General features: G+C 35.5%; 1 protein-coding gene across 6 annotated transcripts in view; it reads right to left on the reverse strand.

The window, feature by feature from the left end:
- LOC118280591 (transcription factor EB) overlaps positions 1-20338 on the reverse strand; it is a 113024-nt gene that overhangs the window by 67015 nt on the left and 25671 nt on the right. The window contains exon 1 of one of the 6 annotated variants that reach the window (XM_035600742.2): positions 1342-1531. The exons of 2 other annotated variants lie outside the window; for them this stretch is intronic. The gene's annotated coding sequence lies outside the window, so the exon portion shown is untranslated. Of the gene's footprint in view, positions 1-1252; positions 1532-20338 lie in introns of those variants that run through there. 3 more of the 6 variants (XM_050699213.1, XM_050699215.1, XM_050699216.1) reach the window with 3 other exon arrangements.

Genomic DNA, 20338 nt, shown 5'->3' on the forward strand with positions numbered 1-20338 from the left:
AAAGCAAAATTTTAATCAATGGTGAATTACAATTTAATGGAACATCTCTGTGGTCCTATGGAGCAAGATCAAGTTCAAATGTATATTTATGTATGTATGTCATAGCAATATTTCTAAAATTACTTCCATCATCATTATTTTACAATCCGTTTCCTATTTATATTTCGTTTGACATTGTGGTTAAGTTTATTTCTTTACATTTGTGTGTGTATGTTTATTAAACTCTATATTTTATATTTTCTTCGATTCTTGAACAGAGTGAGCATATGTGAGCTGCCCTGTGTTGTCATTTGCATCATTATCATCACGTGTTGGTAATAACAATAGTTTGTACGACATGTTTGCAGTTGTAATAACTTGTTCGCATATTTGTAGGTCACGATTATAACCTTAGCGTTTCCTATGAAAAATATCTTATTCATCTTTTAATTCATTCTCATTACTAACTCTTTTTAATTAATTGTAGGTCTTAATTATATTGATATCTTCTTCTTGTTTTTTATCCGGATGGATGGTCAATTCAGTTTTATTATTCTGTAGTTTATCATTGTGTTTTTGAAATTTATTGGCTATTGTTATACCTAGATTTGGATTCAACATTATACTGTTGCTTATCCACTAACTAATCCAACGGTCAAAATCTAATTCCGTCTTCCAATCTTATCTAGGACCGTTCTAAATATTCCGTAACTGATTATAACTACTCATACTCAATGATGAATGACAACTTGTTCTTACAGCTGCTATTGTGCCTTTTGATTGGCTTTATGGTCGCAAATCATTTGATCTAGTGAATTCTATGTCGGAAACATTCAAGGCAATGTTTGTTTGGCTTCTCCGCTAAACAGCCGTGTCTAAGACTGCTCAGGCCGCAAAAAGCGTTTAATGCAATAGGAGAAAAAACTAACTGAACCAAGGCTGATTGTTCAGGCTCAAATATTAATGAAAAACTCTAGGTCCTTTGATCAAACTTTTATGTCTACTTTAGCCAATAACTGCTACAGCATTTGTTTTTATTCAACCCCGTTTATTTTCCATTGATTATTGATACAACACTATCAGCAGTTGCTCAATTGTATTATCTAAACCTACAACACATTTGTTGTTCTATTCTCATCCTTAAACTCAAGACATAAGAGTGAGTCGTTTTAAACAACTATCAATTTAATAGCAGCTCTCATTGACAACTTGTAGCTATTAAGCAGGCGTAGATGAATTGATTACCACCATATACAACGCATATGATCAATACCGTCTGTAATTACGAGAAAAGTCATATAGGACTTGATGATCCTATGTTTCCTTAAGACATAAATAAACAAAGCGACTCGATTTCGGTACCGTATTTGTAAATCCTTTTTAGGTGCAATCCAAACGTGCCACTAGATCCAGGACACTTGTTCACTAACACAGTCCACAGCAATTGTTTGTAATTGGTGACCACTGATTATTTACTCACAAAAACACGTGGCGGTACAATTTGACGCGGCACAACGCGTGCGTTCGCGGCGGCGTTCACAGTGACACTGACAGTCTTTACGCTATGGTAATGGATCAGAGCCGGCGCCCGCTCATACTTATCACTGTAATCAGGTATGTAGCAGGTAAATTGACTCTGAAAATATATATAGATGCGTGATGCAATCCTAATGCCTAGTCTTTACCATCCTTCTAAGAACATTGTGTACTGTTTAATTTGATTTTGTTTATGTTCATTTTGAGGTAGAAGCCAAAACAGATGCCAAAAGCGAACGTGCGCTGAATGTAATGAAATGGAAAGTGGCGGAGTTGCGGTTAGGTGCGTTGCAGGCGTCAGTTCATTGTAAAAATAAATGCATGAGATAAGAGTCTTTATTAAAATCGAAATAAAAGCGATAAAAGGTTATAACTTGAGTGATAATAATAACGAGTAATGATGATTCGATTGTTTTCTTTTACGACTTTATTTTATGGGCGCATACGGGCCACTCTTTCGTGGATAATTAGGTTAGTGAGTGCGAGAATATTCGCCAGACAGCAGAAACATTACCCAAGCAAGATAGACCATAACAATAACAAATAACAGAAGCGTATGATAGTGGAAGGATTTCTATTTAAAAAACAAGCGTAACTGAGTCCATTTCCACCAGTGTTAAGCTATAGTGTACCAATGAATATGATAGCCAGTCCCAAGTTCACACGAGGACATTCGTCCTACGTCATAGAATGGAGTTTGTACTTCCCCTGCAGCAGAAGTAATAACTTCTACATTTTATTGCGCCACGGACAGTGTCTACGTCTGCGTCTATCGTGAGACGTTTTACTGTCTAGCCTACTGTGTAGGTTGGTTTTGACTCATGATGTATTTTTAAAAGTCTTATAAGTATTGTGGTTTGGAAAAATGAGCTATAATAATAAACCTATATAAACCTATAAGAAAATGATGTTTGCCGATTTAGTCCTTCATTGAACAGTTCCCTACATAAATGCGGTGTAAAGAATAACATAAAGAAGTACCTAAATAACACATCATCGTATCGTAAGTAGTGGCACAACGACGAGGACCTTACGAACCCAAAACGATCAAGCGCTCAAACATCCATTATCTCAATTGTTTCAATACGATGCGCGTGCGCTGCTGTCCTCGCGTGTCGCTCGTCGATCATTAGGGCGGGTTCACACGAACCGTTGGATTATTGTGTGTCCTATTAAGTTCATTGTGTTTAGTAATTCTACAACAGATGGTAGTTAAAATTCAATATTTGTGGTTATAATTCAGTAAGTCAAGGTTTGTTTCAATATTAGAGAAAATTAGGTTTTAGTGTTGTTTTTAATAACACTAATTGCTACCATATTATCCTAAAATAACTTTTTACAGATTGTCTAGAATTTAGATCATTTTAATCAGCTATGAGTTGATTTAATTTTGATTCAAACTGGACCTTAGACCACAAAAACACAAATGAGTCAGAGCTTCAATTAAATCAGTAGATACCTAAATCATATTGTTTCATTGTTTGCGTAAACGCAGGGCATAGCAACTGTTTAGCACTCGCATGTCGATCATTGACTGTTAGGAATCTCAGTCAGTCAGAAAAGGTCTTGTAGATATTTTCAGTTACTCTGTGTGTTTAGATATATACCAATATCAAGAAGATAGGTATAGATACCAAAGTCACAACGTCTAAAACACGAATATAGGGAGTGATGGAAAGTCCCTGAATTGCGTATGTACTATTACTGATTTATCAACAAAATTGATTCATAAGACTTTCACTGAACCGCTACTAGACATAAAATAATAAAATCTTATCGAATCGAATAGTCGTATAAAAATATTTAAATATTTAGGTACCTACGTTCGTTGTATGACATCATCGAAATATGAGCAAAACGTGAAACAATATACTGTTGGAGTCCAGTTGATGCTTTTAAGGATTGTAATTAAGTATCTGAGATGTCTTGGGTAGGCTTACAAGTAGATAGATACACTTGGGAGCAAAGAAATGGAGCCACTATCGTTTCTCGTTTCTTTGGCAACGAATGTCGTACGAAAGGTAATTTAATTACAACGGGGTGGTTTTTAATCAGTAAGAGTCTAAAACTCCCTCTCGTTTCACCGAACGCGGGAGAAGTAACTGGTTGATTTTCCCCTTTAAAAAAAGTAGCACCGATTCTTCTTTGCTCTCAAGTATACTTCGCAATATGATGTGGAAGACTGAGATCTGTTAGTACTATTAAAGCCAAAGAATTCCATGTATGTAGAGTATGTGGAGTGCCCATCTTTATACTCACAAGCTTTATGTTTTGTCAATTAATTTTGCCTTTAACGGTTGTAAATCCATGCGGGCGAAGCCAAGAGCATATTCCAAGCTTACAATAAACCCCAGCCCGTATGAATATCACATCACTTTTATGGGAAAAATAAAAGATAACAATATTCATATTCCTATTTGTTATATTCCCATTACACGTCCTAGCGAGACACAAGGCAAAGTGATAAAACACGTTGTATGGTACACCCATAAAATATCAATTGGAATTCACCATCGTCCATGGTATAATGGAAGTTTAACAAGGAGCATTCCATGGCGGTTCGCTAACGCTAGGCGGTTTTGTTGCCACGTTGAACATTTCTCAGAAACTGCTGACGAAACAAGAGCAAGACATCGAAATAAGGATAAGGGAGAACGTTTTTTAGTCCTAAGAGATGTTGATGAGTTGGAAGTTTACCTTGACGAGATAAAGGAAAAAGTTTTTGAAATGAAGATTTCATAAATAATGCACGTGGAATGAAATTTAATGCAGAAAATAAAGATAAACCCACTGCAGATATAGGTATAAATGAAATCCATAAAAATTGCTTATGCAAATATATTCCTAATGGTTGATAAGCCAAAGCAGGCTAGATTAAGAATGCGAACATAATACTATTAAATCACAATATTTAAGCCATGAATCGAAACGCACTAACACATTTACAATGACCAGACAACATTATCATCAAGTGCAATGCAAAAGAATTTCCAAGAAATTCTTTCATCTTCAGAGGAAATAACAAAGAACAGGAATGTAGAACTATGCGCAAGAGTATATATGTATGTTATTGCAAAACCATAACAATATCTGGTTTTAACTATTACACATCAGTAAGCTATGACAATGAACTAAGAACGTTACAATAGTATCAGAGATAGATAAGTCCTGATAGGAGGGATCTTGGCTAATCTTAGATATGTATGACATTCACACGACGGTGCCGCATGCCCTATTGATAGGACACTGATCTGTATAATTAAAATAAAGGGAAAGGCAGATAACACTGCGGTATATGATAATGAAGACGAAGACTTTGAAGTTATTGATAATCATGAACTTGAAGATAGTGGTGACAATAAAAATACAATAGGGAAGTTTAATAGGACGGTACTGAAATACTAGTTTTTACACTAAGCAAAGAGAAAATATCATTTACAGGTTCAAGTAGTACCCAAATCTAAGTCTGGACTTTGTAGCAAATAAAACTGGTGGAACCTGGTAAGTGTTACAATTTCTACATCTGAGTAAGTGTATAAAAATATTCAAATGATTTGGATGAACAGTATAATAATTTATTAAATGTGTTAATCTTGGACGTAGGAGACTATCGTGAACGCAAAGAAACGCGATTATTAAAATAATATCTAATATTTTGTTTCCAATAATCTAGAACAGACAGAATCCAAACCTAACATCTTGGAATCGAACATGCAATACGAACATAAAACGAGAGATTGATCAAGGTTCTCAATATTTTCCTGGTTTTAATTGAATAGGATTCTAGTTTTTATAATCAATTTAGTTCATAAAATGAAATAAATAACAAATTGCTACATTTCAATTAAATACTAATTAATTAAACTACGGTAAAAACCAGACTCGTTATTTTTTTTACTATAAACATGGATATTAGTATAATTGAAATACACGGCAACGTACGTTCAGCTCTACCTGCTGTATCGAACTTCGTGAACAAATATCTAAAACAGTACAAAAACACACACATGCCGAAACCTCATGGTGCGCCTGCGCATAACACTGTGTCCAAAACAAACAATTGCGTCGACTTGCGCATCATAACAAAACGCTAAAGACCGCACAGACAGTTCAATAACACTGATCAATAGCACTTTAATTTCAACCTTAACAACACTGATACAGATCACTTTTTAGGTTGCGAACGGGGGTTCAATGGTGGCACTCGTACGCAAACACAGCGCGTCAAACCTGCAGAACGCGCGAAAATTTATGTCACCATTCGCCATTTTATTTCTAAACCGCTCGTTACACATTTATAGCGTATTTTATTCATATTTAACTGCGGTTATTAGCGATTGTGGAGACGGTCTGCGGCGCGCACGCTTACTAGCGGTCTGGTCCGAAATAGAAAAACTAATTGGCCAGACGGCCAGACGGTTAGGGTTGAAGCTAAAATTATGTATTAGATCCACGTAGAGACGTAGATCCACATCAGAGCGCACTCGTCCAAGGTGTCCGAGAGCGAAAGCCCTATAAATAAAGTTTCTTACGTTAATGTTTACCTTATCGACGGAGTTATGATTTTGTCGCGTGGGAAACTTCGTTGACAAGACAAGGGCTAAGGTTAGACGCGTGTATGATCATAGAATAATCTATCTTTTCTTGAACACTAAAACTAAATTTTTGGCGTTTAGATCAAAAGCCATTTTAATCCCCATATTTTTTTATGGAATAGTTGGCAAACGAGCAGACGATTCACCTGATGGTAAGCGATCAGCGCCGCCCATGGACACCCGCAACACCAGAGGAGACACGTTGCGGCCTTTTAAAAAGGGGTATGCTGTTTTCTTGAAGGTTTGAAGGTCGTAGTTATCGGTTCGGAAATACTGCCGACAATAGCTCATTCCACAGAAGTGCTCTCGTGTAGGTCATATATATCTATGTAATATACAGACATTTTGACATCTAATCAAGATTAACGTCCTCCAAAAGTGATGCAAACTTCAATATCAAATAAATAACATAATCAAAGACAAATCAACATAATAGAAGAGTAATAAACCACCAATGACACATTGGACACTGGAGTCATTACGCCAGTTCAATGACACAGCATTTAATGTTAAACCATAAGAAACTACTATTGTCTGGAAACATGTTCACTAAATCTGCCATTTTGGCAGAGAATGAGAATATAAGTGGTCATTAAAATAGTTAAAAGAATATTTGGTTTACTATTATTCTAATAATTAAACAGAGGTTAAATATTTTGAAAAGCTATTGAAAAGATTGATGGAATGCTGTTGTAGACAAGTTAAATGATCACAAAAACGTTTCAGAAGAAATAAACGAAATTCCAAAGAATCCAATACATGAAGAGTTTTATTTTGTTTTGAGAAAACGTTGCCCCACATTAGGATTTTCTCCTGTGTCGTGGGTGCGTTTACAAACATACAATTTCACATGCATATTTTTGGATCACACAAAAAGTTGATCCGGCCGGAATCGAAATCGAACCAACTACACATTGCACGGCAGCCCAGCCACCGCACCAACCGTGCGGTTGAAAGTTTTAGGATAATATTTTTTTAATTTATGGATAATGTTCTGCTCTCACTAGTCACATCAGAAGTCACAAAATCTACATAGACCATGGATAGAGCCATGATTTATTCACTCTTTACGCTTAACTTCGTACCTACACCATGCCTCCAGCCAATTAGATTTCTCAAGCAAAATTTGAATTACAAATAAAAGCAGGATTCTCATGGAAGTGGTAACTCATTATACGCCGCATACAAAGGCTTTCGTGCGGCATCACGTGTCGCGTGACGTCCATCTTGATACCAATTACCAATCGTTAATATTTCTGCACGTGGGTCCACTGTAGTACTATCGAGTGTTTTATCATTGGCTTTAAATGATTCTTTAAGTGGTGTCTTATGTGGTTCAGTTAGACTTTGTCTCCTTTTTAGAGTAGGTGTTGATCATTCATACTTTGTATCATTACTAGAAAACATCATTACTAGAGTTCCTGAATTCTTTCATTTTAAAGGAAAACTGCAAGAATAAGCCTCTGTAGATTTTATAACAAGCACTTGTATGTTTTCCTTTCGTTAACAGAACCAAGATAAACGTAAAATATTTAATAAACTGTTAATACTTTGTGATCACGTTCTTCCAGACAAAATAACCGCAAGAATGAAATTATGACAGGTTCCTTGGCTTGGAGCCAACCGAACAGCATCCTTCAAAATCCAGATCTTAATTCAGTAAGATTAATAGTGCATCAGTATTGAATGCAAAATATTTCGGTTTTTTATCAACGTCTTTAATCTCAGTAACCTTGAGATCAGCAATGATATTGTGTGCTTTGAATTTGTAAAGGGCTCATTAATTTTATGTTACAGTTTTAATGCTTTTTTTTTCAAAGGACAAGGGAAAGAAGGTTGTTGAGTAATATGATTTGTTTTCCGCATTGGTAATACTTTCCCTATGAATTACCATGTCTGTGATGAGTGTAGCCATTAATTTTCCTGACAAGAATGATGTCAATGACAGCAGCTTTTCCCCTTTTTAAGCAGATTTTACCAGGGGCCTTAGTCTGCTATTACAATTGTATCACAATGGTCGATCATTGAGCAGTGCAAGAGGGATGGAGCTATACAACCTACATAGCTCTGTCCCTCTTGCACTGCTCAGTGATCGACCATTCTGACACAATTGTAATAGCAGACTAAGGCACCTGGTGATTTGAAAAAAGCTCTTCATTGGTTTTATGTGATTGCAATCCCGCAAATAATAATTGAATGGAAACTTAGGAGAGCTTTATAATTAGCATCAATCAGAGGCGAAAGAATCATACACCAAATATATCCGTTACCAAACTATTGAACCGAATTGTTCTAGGAAAATATTCCAGTTGAAACAAAAGACAATTAATGATTCATTTCTCGGAATTGCCAGGCGATGCGTAAACGTTCAGCTGACGCGCATGCGTATACTATCAGTGTAGTAGGTACTGTTTATTTCCTACAATGTGGACTCTGGATGTAAACGCCCATCACACCATGTAGTAAGATTACATTTAGGTACCATGTTAAATTTCAGTCATCTTAACACCATTTTCAAGTCATTTCTCCAAAATAATCCAAATCTCTCCAAGTTCAAATAGGAGTCCATGTATGAAGAAGGTTAAGCTGAATCAGCATTGCATATACGGTTATTCTTAAGACCGACACTTATCGGTATGCTTTGCTGGTTGAGTTGAATATTGACATTTTACTTACGCATCTTTTGTACGTAATTCACAAATGGAAGAGGTTTGTGAATCCATAGTGATTGAAAATATCAGTTTTTATTACAAGATAGTGTTAAAACATTTCCAAATCTTAGTTTTTAGGCGCCAAACGCCAAAGTTGATATGATAGAAACACTATATTCTTGAAAAGCCCCATCCGAATGGTACCAAATAATTCTATTCATTACGAGGAGTAACTTCTGTGAATGTTTTCCAGATGTTTGTAACATCAGACGTACGCATGCGTTTGGCACCGGCAGTGCGTAGACGCAGTAAAATTAGCCTACATTCGCATTTGTGACGTCACAACGCGTCAGAGGACTGACATCACAGATGTTTCACTTCGAACCTAGTGATATGAGATAGTAACTTGTGTAATTTTTTGAAAGATTGACACATAATCGTCAGTCTCAATGTTAGTTGGTTTTACAATATCAATTCTTATTGGCTAGCTTTCATCGTCATCGTCATCATCAGAGAGAAAACAAATACTACAATTAGCAACTTGCACGGTTTGTATCCTACTGCTACCCCCAATTAAAAAGATGGCATTGCACCGACTGGTGTAGTAACCAAAGTAATGTTATCCGAAAAATTGTCTCCACATAAATAACAGACCAATAATTTTGACAGCAACACCCGAAACAAGAAATACTGAAGATCGAGTTCAGTGGCGTGCTATAATGCTATAGCAGAAGAAGGCTGGGTGGATGTCTAGATGTGGATGATGATGCAGTAGAGCAACAAAACCATAGGGTGCATTCACAGATCAAATCAGAATAAAATAAAATCTCGACTCGTGTAGTCAATGACGTATGTAAAGCGCACTAACAGAAATAGAAGGCGCATAATTTTAGATGTGAGGTTAATCTCGGATGTTATGACGGGTAGTATCGTAAAACAATTCTTTGTTTTAACGCCGATGATGTGGTTGGATTTAATATATGTGGTTTTACCGATTTCTGAGAGCCAAACGTTTGATATGAAATTAGAAGTGACATTAGCATCGGTTAACTGTCTATATACTTAGCGTATTCATTGGTTGCTTTCGATCGATGATGAAATTCTGGTGCTTTTACCAGACACTTCTTACCAGTTAGGTATGTTATACAACAGCCTTCTAGACATAACTGCACCATGTACATTTTTACACTACGTAATATTTACTACGAATTTTCAGGAATCGATCCAATAAGAATTTCTCGAATACGAGAATCATCCTCGAGAACCCATGCGCGGCATTCGCGCTTGGGACAACAAAGCAGTACTTGATTTAAAATCATGATTTCAGTTTAAAAATTTTCCTGCTGCGCTGCATGAATAAAGTCGTAAGGATTAATATTTTTATTGCATTTACATTATAATTAGGCTAGCAGTATTGAGATAAGAGAATGCCAAAGAAAACACGACTCAATTAGTGAGCCGCAGTATTGCGTCATCAAAATACAAATTATTTACTTTATTAGTCGTACTTCCATACTTTTATTGGAGGGTAAACAAACAGAATTTGTTTAGGTACATACATTATAATGTTGAATATTGTAACTCCGTCATTTATTGACGCTCGGATGAAGTAAATAAGGAAAGATGTGTTTTGAACAGTTTTGTATTTTCTTCTTTTTAGAGGTATATATTGGGTATTTCATAGGAATCATAGAAACGTAATATTATACACAGGCATTGGATAAAATAAATGTCAGAAACTTGTATAGGTGGTTTTCTCCGAAAAGCATGTGCTTCATATAAAAATTCTCAGTACTTAATCACATTGAAGGGGAAATACAATCCACACGAATGATAATACACCCGTATTATCATTCGTGGTCATTACAATCCAATTCTGTTCCTCTGTTATATTAATGTTTATAAACATTAGTTTACTTGTAATTGAAATTAATTACAAATATCTTAAACCAAAATCTGATAAAACTAATATCAAAAATCTTTACTACAAAGACTTTGGATTAGACTTGATTATGAATTTCAGCTGTAAGGCAAGCATTTTATCTACAAGATTTTGCAACGGATAAAGTTATCACATTGTAGGTTTAGAAATGTCAATCTTGCTTCTATTTTGAGCTTCGTAATCCCTACGAATAAAAGGGAGTTTCCCCCCTTATACAAGTATATAAAACCAGATACAACCAGTAACCAGTCCGACTTGCATTGAAGATAAGACAAGGAGTGACGATAAAGGGAAAATTTTTAATATGTCAGTATTTGGCATTTATAAAACGAAACTGTTCGATGCATGTGAACATGGGAATTCCCTGATGCAAATGCAACGTTGTACGAGTAACTAGAAATCTTGAAACGGGTTGTCTCTCATATTCTGATATACCGCCGTACTCAGAGTCATTTAATGATTACTTAAGCTAGTCCTAAGCAATATAATTTTCGAACATACTCGTTACTACGGAACAGTTTAAGTAATCATTAAATGTCTCTAAGTGTGGCAGATAGCGTCAAAAAGATTGACAACATACTGAACCTATTCCTAGTCATATTTGAGTTTATAACTAAAACACATATAAAGTCAACTGCTGTACGTAAGTCTCCCCAATTTTGGCAGGTTGTTCACATCTTTCCACCGTGAGGAAAATAAACTAGGGGATAATGACAATATAAGAAAGATACTTAGCTTCTGTAGTGGTCTTAAAAGTATAGTTTGTCACGTAGGTACACTTCAAAGGGCACTAGTGCTTCTGCCTTATAAAAACAATTTAGAGCATTTAGAATTTTACTATAGTAAAATACTAAATGCTCTAAATTGTTTTATATAATACCTAATAAAACAGCGCCTCTTACCACGACAACTCAATATAATTCTCAAATGTATAATTAGTGAATCATCTCAAGCTATAATGTACATATATTTATATAAAAAATCACGTTTCCACTGTATATATATGTAGTGTAGACAATGTACATAATTTATTTATATGTACACAATGTGTACGTCACATAAAAAATAACTTCGGAGAATATGTAAGTACGTGTGTTCATATGTTTACTTCGTGATTAACAAATCTAGTTGCTCGTCTTAAAGATGGCTTTGAGAGATATTATTAATGCTTCATAGAACTTTCCTTGAGTTAGCTATAGCTTGGGATGAAGGAAAATAAGAATTGGTATAAATTATACTTGTTGTATATGATTATATACCTTATGTAATAGACATACGATCTGCTAAGCAATAACGTTTAGCTAGGCAGTTAAGTATGGAGCTGCGGTCTGCCTATTGCCGAGCCTGATTGCCGAGGCTCTGGCTCGAAGAGTAGGAGTAGGAACGGGGTGGCTTTTAGTCAGTAAGAGTCTAAAACTCCCTCTCGCCTCGCCAAAGGCGGGAGATGTCATTGGATGATATTCCTCGCTCAAAAAAGGCAGTTAAATACCTATATACCCAATCTCTAGCTATTGGAGCAAATAATTATGTTATGAGTGGTTTTAAGAAAAGCTTATTTACCATGTGAGCGAGCCTTATAGTGTTATATATAAGGACGATATACTATTCTCTTGTGCCAATTCGTATGTAGATTCTACTAATACAATAGCTACTGAGTATATCTGTACTAATCCAAATTGTGCTGATGTTTACAATGGCGCACATCAATATAATCCCACGATCATACCCAAGGGTCTGTGTACATTAATGACCCTCACTGCTGATTAGTGAAACATTCCTTATCATTATTGATTCTGGTTCGAGCCGGTTACAACCGGTATTACTTTGTGGTTTAAAGTTTTTATTAAACGGTTTAAGAGCTCTTGTGCTGTTGTTATGGGGAAGAAGGTTGTTTTAAAGTACGTGAGGCTAAAAGCTGTTCTTTTTTCTGACTAACAGCTGGCTAGTCTGTCAGTGTTATTTCTGACAATACTTTAGATACGTGAGGACTAATGTATTGTTTTTTTATTAAGGTGTTTCAAGTTAGGATCATTGTAACATAAAGATAGAGGAACTCTTCTATAATGTATCCTTGCCAATTTATTAAAGTTGCTGCAACATGGCATTTTCTCATTCTCCTCTATTTGATGCCATCGTATCACCCTAAGCAATCTAGTTCTCTTTTCTTTGGTCGCCTTCCTCATTTCTATTTTATTCATATTATATTCTCATACTATCTTATTCATCTAGTGACGATTCCTTTTCAAATTCTAATAAAACATAACACAAGTCATTGTTCACGTTTTCTATGATGCCGGGGTATCTAACTCATCTTAGCATGGCACTCATACATGGAAAAATACTAAATAATAATTTTCATTAACACTGTTGCAGGTTCTATCGCCATAGCAACAAGTTAACATATTCTGCGCACACGCAGATCGTGAGAGCATTGTGTGAAACAGGCTACTACGGTGCATAATGTAGGTACATAAATAACTAATTTATAGACTTGAGTATTTCAACTGCTTTGCAATTACAATTATGGTGACGGGATTTGCATTGCTGGAGGTCTAGAATCTTCATAGGAAATTGGGTATCTTTACTTATAATGGGTTTTCAAGAGAGTTTTCGTGAGATTATAAAATCAAGAAATTGGCAGTGTTGTGTGCAAATTCCTAACCCCTGCCCCTCCCTCAAACGCTCAGGTGTTCCGGTTGTCCATGGGCGGTGCCGATTGCTTACCGTAAAGGCCCAAAGAAAATAAAAATCATCATCAACACTTGGGCCTTTCGCGAAATCTATCTTTGTGCGTGAATGTGTAGGTTCCAATTTCTGTCAATTCAGTAATACTGAGGACAATAGAAATTATTATGAATGTTATATGACTAATATTTCTGATACATTGTTTTACACACAACTTATTGTAATTGTAAATCCGAACGATAAAAGTATTTAGAACAATGTTTTTATAACGAAATATTTATTGGAAACTACGCAAAACAATAAAATTTTACCTAATGCAAACAGATGTAATTGGTAATATTATTTCCTCTATTTCACAAGTAAACAGGTATTAACATTTTAGACCAGTCATCACTTCTTTATGTACTGAAATTGAATTAACTGCCGGTCTAGTTAATAGTCAATTTAGGTACATTTTTTTTCATTATTATAATCTTCAAACACAACACTTACTCCCATTAAAGCCGTGGCAGATACTTTAAAAACACCTTATATATTAATACGACCCACTGAATCATTAGATTTAAAACCCAATATTTCAATTCATCATCAAGGAAGGTAATGAAAGTATTGCCATTAATTAATTAGGTATGATAAACCTTTCTCTATGTAAACAAGTCGTCATCGACTTACTAAGCCTGAAGCTTCACCAAGCATGATTCGTTTGTTTTCCCAAAAGAGTAAAGATTCAGCCGGCAGTAATAAATCAACCAATCATAGTGCCGAAAGCACTTTCATTTCGATCTCGATAAACGTGAAGCAAACTCGTACTAAGGGTCCTAATCACGTGTAATACCCACTTTTGCACGTCAGCAATGTTAACACAGTTTCTGTGTAAATAGGGGTTAGTCTAATGCAAAACATAAGACATAACTTCAAAATTGTGCTATTTCGACACCAAAAAAATTAATCACTGGGCTGGAATTCGTGCCTGCTTACTCTTAGAAGACTACCTTTTTATCCCCGAAGAGGTAGACAGAGATGAACATTACGGCAATCCTAGAAGACTATATTCTAATTGTTATCAAATTGTCAAAAACACACAAATATCTACTAAGTTTGCATAAGAGCACAAGACGCTATTTGTGTAAGATCGGAGCGCAAACTAAATGGTGTCCTGATAAGCGTGACAGGTGTGATAACGTGATAACTTCATAACAAAGCTCTCGCACTCGTTTGTCGCGTGCTTGTTGTGTACTGGATTGGACTGGTGGAATGCAGAATGAGAGAAGAGGACTTTCTCTTTCTTTCTCTTAGTTTTTTCTACCTGATAAAGGACCGCTTAGTCTTATCATGCCCCTATTACTAGCAAGCGAAAAGTAGGAGTAGGAACGGGATGGTTTTTAGTCAGTAAGACTTTGATGCTTCCTTTCGCATCAACCCAGGCGGGAGAACTCATTGTATGATCTTCCCCCCAGACAAATTTGATGCCCATCTTGTAGTTTATCGACACTATTACTGGTTTGTTTCTATTATAGATCCAAATCCGTCACATACTCTTTTTAATGGGGAATTACGTTATGTATGACTAAAAGGCAGACGTTATGTATTAGGTAAATAAAATACTATTGTGAAACAAATACAGTGGTATACTAGCTCACATAGGTACATTATTTAATGAAAATATGACACATAATGACACATTGGATAAGTATTCATTAAAAACAACACAAATTAAACAGTTGTTTACATTACAGTTCGACTACCTTTACCGAGCAATTCTTTAGAAACCGAGTATGACAAAAACAATATATTTCAATACCTAAACTACTTATCACAAAATAAACTAGGTAACAGTTGAATTTGTTTAATACTTTTAAGTATTATTTGCAATGACACACACGTTTATAAAAAGCTTTAAGACGAATTTTCACGAAGTCTGTTGAAGATTAAAATCGACTCCTGCGTAGCTCATACTCTTACTCACACACTTCTTTATCTCACCAGAGTAGGGGGAAACTACAGAGCTCCAATTACTACCATCATTCATACTATCATACTTCTATAGCTGACATTGTTCTTAGTTGTTACACTCTTGGCAGAGTGGTTGTGGTCGTCATGTAAGTGTGGTGGCAAGCTTTACAATTCGTCGCCACTCCTCGCGCACTGCAGCTTTCCTCGTGCATTAGATAATTGGACCATTAAGTGCAGTTTTTTTTTCATACAAGCATAATATATTAACCCTATTTATCCTTTAAAAGCATTTTAAAACGAATACGCCAAACTGACCCACAGTAAAAAGTCAGCAACTGTCAACAGTGTTGACAGAACGTGACAATGTTTGCAGGGCTTTCGCTACTGTCGCTCAGTCGCTCACGTGAGGCAGGACGTCATAAAAATAATACAATATTTGTGATATGACGGCAAAATAACTCACCACTCGTGATCCCATAGTGTTTACCAGTGCACTGACTGACTGACTGACTTACCTGGAAAAATAACATTGTTTTTAATAACCATAACATTTTTTGTAAATAATATAACTTTCGTGAGACATACTAAATTAATTATTGTGTTTTTCAGCTTACTCAAGTAATTATTTGACGAGGAACACGACGCGTTGTGTGTCGCGGAACGCTACTCATGAATATGAGCCTCTAGTGAAGCTTGAAACTAATCGAATTCCTCGTAAGTAAGCCGAAAAGAATAACGTTTTTTTTTTTTGTAAACTTACAAAGTTATTATTGAGGGCAAGATTATAATAATCATCTTTTGGTAAGGAGAAGGGATGGATATTATGTGACTAAAGTGCTGAATATAAATGTGGTAGGATGAAAAGTGGACGACCAAAGCAAAATTAGATGCATAGATTTTTTCTGGGAAGACTTCTATTTAACGGGAAAGGGCATAAGAAGTAAGAACACAATTATCAATATCTATAAAGAGATTCTACATTACAGTAAAACTACTGACAAAAATCACTCTTCGTTTTAGTTTAGAGGCTCAAGAACCCCAGACGAAACAACGAGACTGAACTCAAATAAAAGTAGTCAAAGTTCACACATAACACACTTAACTCCGAGATCCTGAGAAACGGCACTAACAAACAGACCGTGAGAACAACTCCTAACTATTACTAATCAACAATTACACTAACAATTAGAAGCTTAGCAGTGTGTGGTGTGACGCACTTGCGACCGTCCGATCTGCCGTGATCTAAAGCGGCCGGTTTGATGGGGGGCGACCCAATTCCTCCACTTGTTAGCTGGCTTATAGTTTCAATGAACTGTCATTGACTTGAATCAATGCTAGCATGGTCATCATAATCAATAAAACTATGTCTTTGATGTAATCTAGATTTGTTGGAGTAAAATCTGTATTGACAGGATTGGGTTTAATTTGGTCATCATTTCTTGAAAGTTTACAGAAATCGTCCACGAACGGGATCGAGGAAACCAAGAATTGTATTGTGAACTTGATTGAAAAAGAGTAACCTATGCAGTTTCTTGCTCGTTCTTTTCATCAAACTACATTTTGGAATGAGCAAACATAGCAACTAGAAGACTGACAGACAGTCATTTTGTATTTTCTATATTGTAATATTTGCTTTGACGTTCAAAAGTGCCTTCCCGGTCTATTTGAAATAAATAATTTTGACTTTGAGGTTTTCCTTTGATTTGACTTGCGTCACATAAAACAATCACTTATAAGTTGTGTGTGTATGACTTTACATATTGGCAGTATTTAATACGGTTTGATTTTGACCAAAAGCCGTTAGAAGCGAAGCAAAATTCTTCAGTCACCATAGCTGTATGCAAAACAAATTGACAAAGCATTTCGTATCATTTAACCTAGTAAATGATGAATAATTATAGATATCTATTCGCGGCGCCCCTATGCTAAACAAATACCTTTACTCATATTGTTTAGTTCTTATCACACGTACCTTTAGCTAATTCTGTTAGTATTATCAACACCAGTAGTTTCAATAGCTCTTCACTTCAAATAATAGTTTTAAACATATATGTAAAGTAACATAATATGCACGTAATATTTATGTACATTGAAGGGGGTGCTATATAACAAGAAATTAGCACACAGTGTGTTACGTTCTATGAAAATCCACTCTCGGGGACCGAGTGTGAACTATGTTTAGGGGACGAGTTGACACCAATGAGCAATCTTTTTTTAGGGGCCGAGGGTTCTTGATTGGTCTAAACGTGTCACGTTATTATCATATTTGTTTATTCTGGTTTTAACAAAATCTGTCTTATTTACCAACAAAAAATGGAAAGATGGAAATATTGGACTTATTTTTCGGCAAAACCAAGTTGAATTCTATCTATGCATAAGGTACAAGAAAAATTAAAATTAAAATTAATTAATTAATTCAAGATTAAAATTTGGTATTACCAGTGAAAAATTGCCAATTTCGGATTCAAGTCTAAATCAACATATAAATACAATTGGAGAATATTAAATTTCTTTACAATTGCCTAACTATAATTGATTCCTATAATGCATAAACTTCATCATACGGTTACAGAAAAGTGTACAATGTAGTATTTCCATATTTCTCTAATTATCTCATTAAACAGTATGATATATGACACGCAATGGTCAACATCCTGTCTCAATACATGCTCGAGTCTTGTTTGCCACTGCACCTGTTGTTACAGAAGAACAACTCAAATAAATATACCATTTTGATGGCGTTTCAAAAGGCCTATCAGTTATTTAGGAGAAAGACACGGAAAAATTAGTTTTATACTTTACTAAAACCACCTCTTAATACACCAGATCCATATGCAATGCCTTCCTGCCTACCTTTTCATGGAAGAAAATCAGCCAATGACTTCTCCCGCCTTGGGTGAGAAGACAGGGAGTGTCAGACTCTTACTGACTAAAAACCACCCTGTTCCTACTCCTGCTTTTCAAGCCGGAGCCCCGAACCTTACTGTTAGGTACTATAGCAACTAACAATTTGAGTTGTTAGTCGGTAAGAACAGCCTAAATCAGGGACAATGATCTATTCAAACCTTGAACTAGAAACTTCGCCTCTATAAAACCTTGTAGGCACTTGTAATTACTTGACTATAATTTAGGAACTGCCAACCATCAACTGAAAAAACTTCTCTAACGCAATAGAGAATTTGTTTAGTAATGAGTTAATTCTATTATTTCAACAATTCACCACTTTCACTTCTTATCAAAATAGACCTTCTATGTTCATTTCTATTTGCTGCGTATGCGCACATGGAAAACACCGGCGCACGGTTAAGGACGCAAAAATCAGGTCAAGACGAAAGACGCCCTTACATACTAATGCTAGCGACTGGTTCTGTCTACTGTGACGTCACTCGTTCCTAGAAATAACTAGACTAACTTCTTTACGCCTTGAATCGATAAATCAATCATTGAATTCTAATTATTTTATAAGACATGATGAAGACTAACTCTTACTCTTAGCTGGGAATACCTAAATACAATAATTGATACTCGTAGTAAATATTGAAATCTTAATAATGACAATATCTAACAAAAGAAAGATTTTTACTATACCTATTACTATATTTCAGTAACTGTAACAGAAACGTTTTACCTATCAAGACCAACCTTTAAGCTTTAGTAAACCAATAAAATAAAATTATGACTATAACAATAACCACAACAAAAACACAGAAAATTAATATAATAAATAAGGAAACATGACCACAAAAAATAAATAAACCCATGTAAAGATCTATGATCTACAATCACTAGTAACGCCATCTAGCGGTTTACAGCCGAACCAGCTGGACATGAATGATCTACGTAATGTTACAGATATAACAACAGGTAGAGCTGCTTGTCTATTCCCTTGTTTATCATCTTACGTGTTGGGATGCTAATTGTAGACATAAAAAATACTTTCACAATACATTTATGACATTGCAATTCCGCCATTTTTGTAATTATACGGGCAAGAATGATACGCATATTAATGATATGTAATATTGCACGTTCAGGGAATTGTTATTGTTATTATAATCGTAGTAAAAGCTATTTTACTGTGAGATCGAACTATAAAACAGTTTTTTTTGTAATAAATCTTACGCTTCAATTTGCTATTTACTTATAAAGAAGTTAGACGTTAAGGTTTAATATAATAACATCAAAAACTAGGTACATAACTGAAGATTGTTAATTTTATCACCCAACTTGAGTAATTAAAGTAATTTTACATTAATTACATACCTATGTGTTCTTTATTAAATTAAACTAGGCAAATATCTGACACGCAGTGAGTATGTTATTATATCTAAATTCTTTGTCTCATCTCCAGAACACATATACTCTGTTGCAATTCAATTGGTACAATAAGTCTGCTTACAATGTTGGTTATAATTTAGTATTTCATAATCTCATACTACAGTACGCTGAATGTAGAGATTAAATCAACAGTCGGGCCTAGAAATAGCAAGTCATAAAATTCAATAAACCCAGTACACCTCAATGTAAGAACAACAGAATTTAAATACACAATGGACGTTTGGACAAACAAACATAAACCAGAGCTGAAATCTATTTGTTTTATAGGTGAATTGCAATAAAAAGATCAGGAAGTTGAAATCTTCCACGAGCTTGAAGATTTTCTTTTATGTTAGAAAAATGAAGAGGACAACAAATTAAAGCCAACAAGAAGGAGAATAATAGTCTGTTTAAAAAGAACCGCTTTGGGCAACTTTACTTTAGTCAAAATAACATTCCGCGTTCCGCATGCGCCTCTCAAAGAGCCATCAGACTACCGCAGATGGGCCCAGTAGGGGTGATGCCTGATCCCCCAACTGCGGACTACCTAATGGGTTTACCGGGGCTCCTACTCGAGCAGGAGTGGGAACGGGGTGGTTTTTAGTAAGAGTCTGACACTCCCTCTCGCCTCGCCATAGGCGAGAGAAGTTACTGGATGATATCCCCACTCAAACGAAAAA

This window comes from Spodoptera frugiperda, chromosome 16 (genome assembly GCF_023101765.2).
Source record: "Spodoptera frugiperda isolate SF20-4 chromosome 16, AGI-APGP_CSIRO_Sfru_2.0, whole genome shotgun sequence".
In the NCBI taxonomy this organism is placed as follows: Eukaryota; Metazoa; Arthropoda; class Insecta; order Lepidoptera; family Noctuidae; genus Spodoptera; species Spodoptera frugiperda.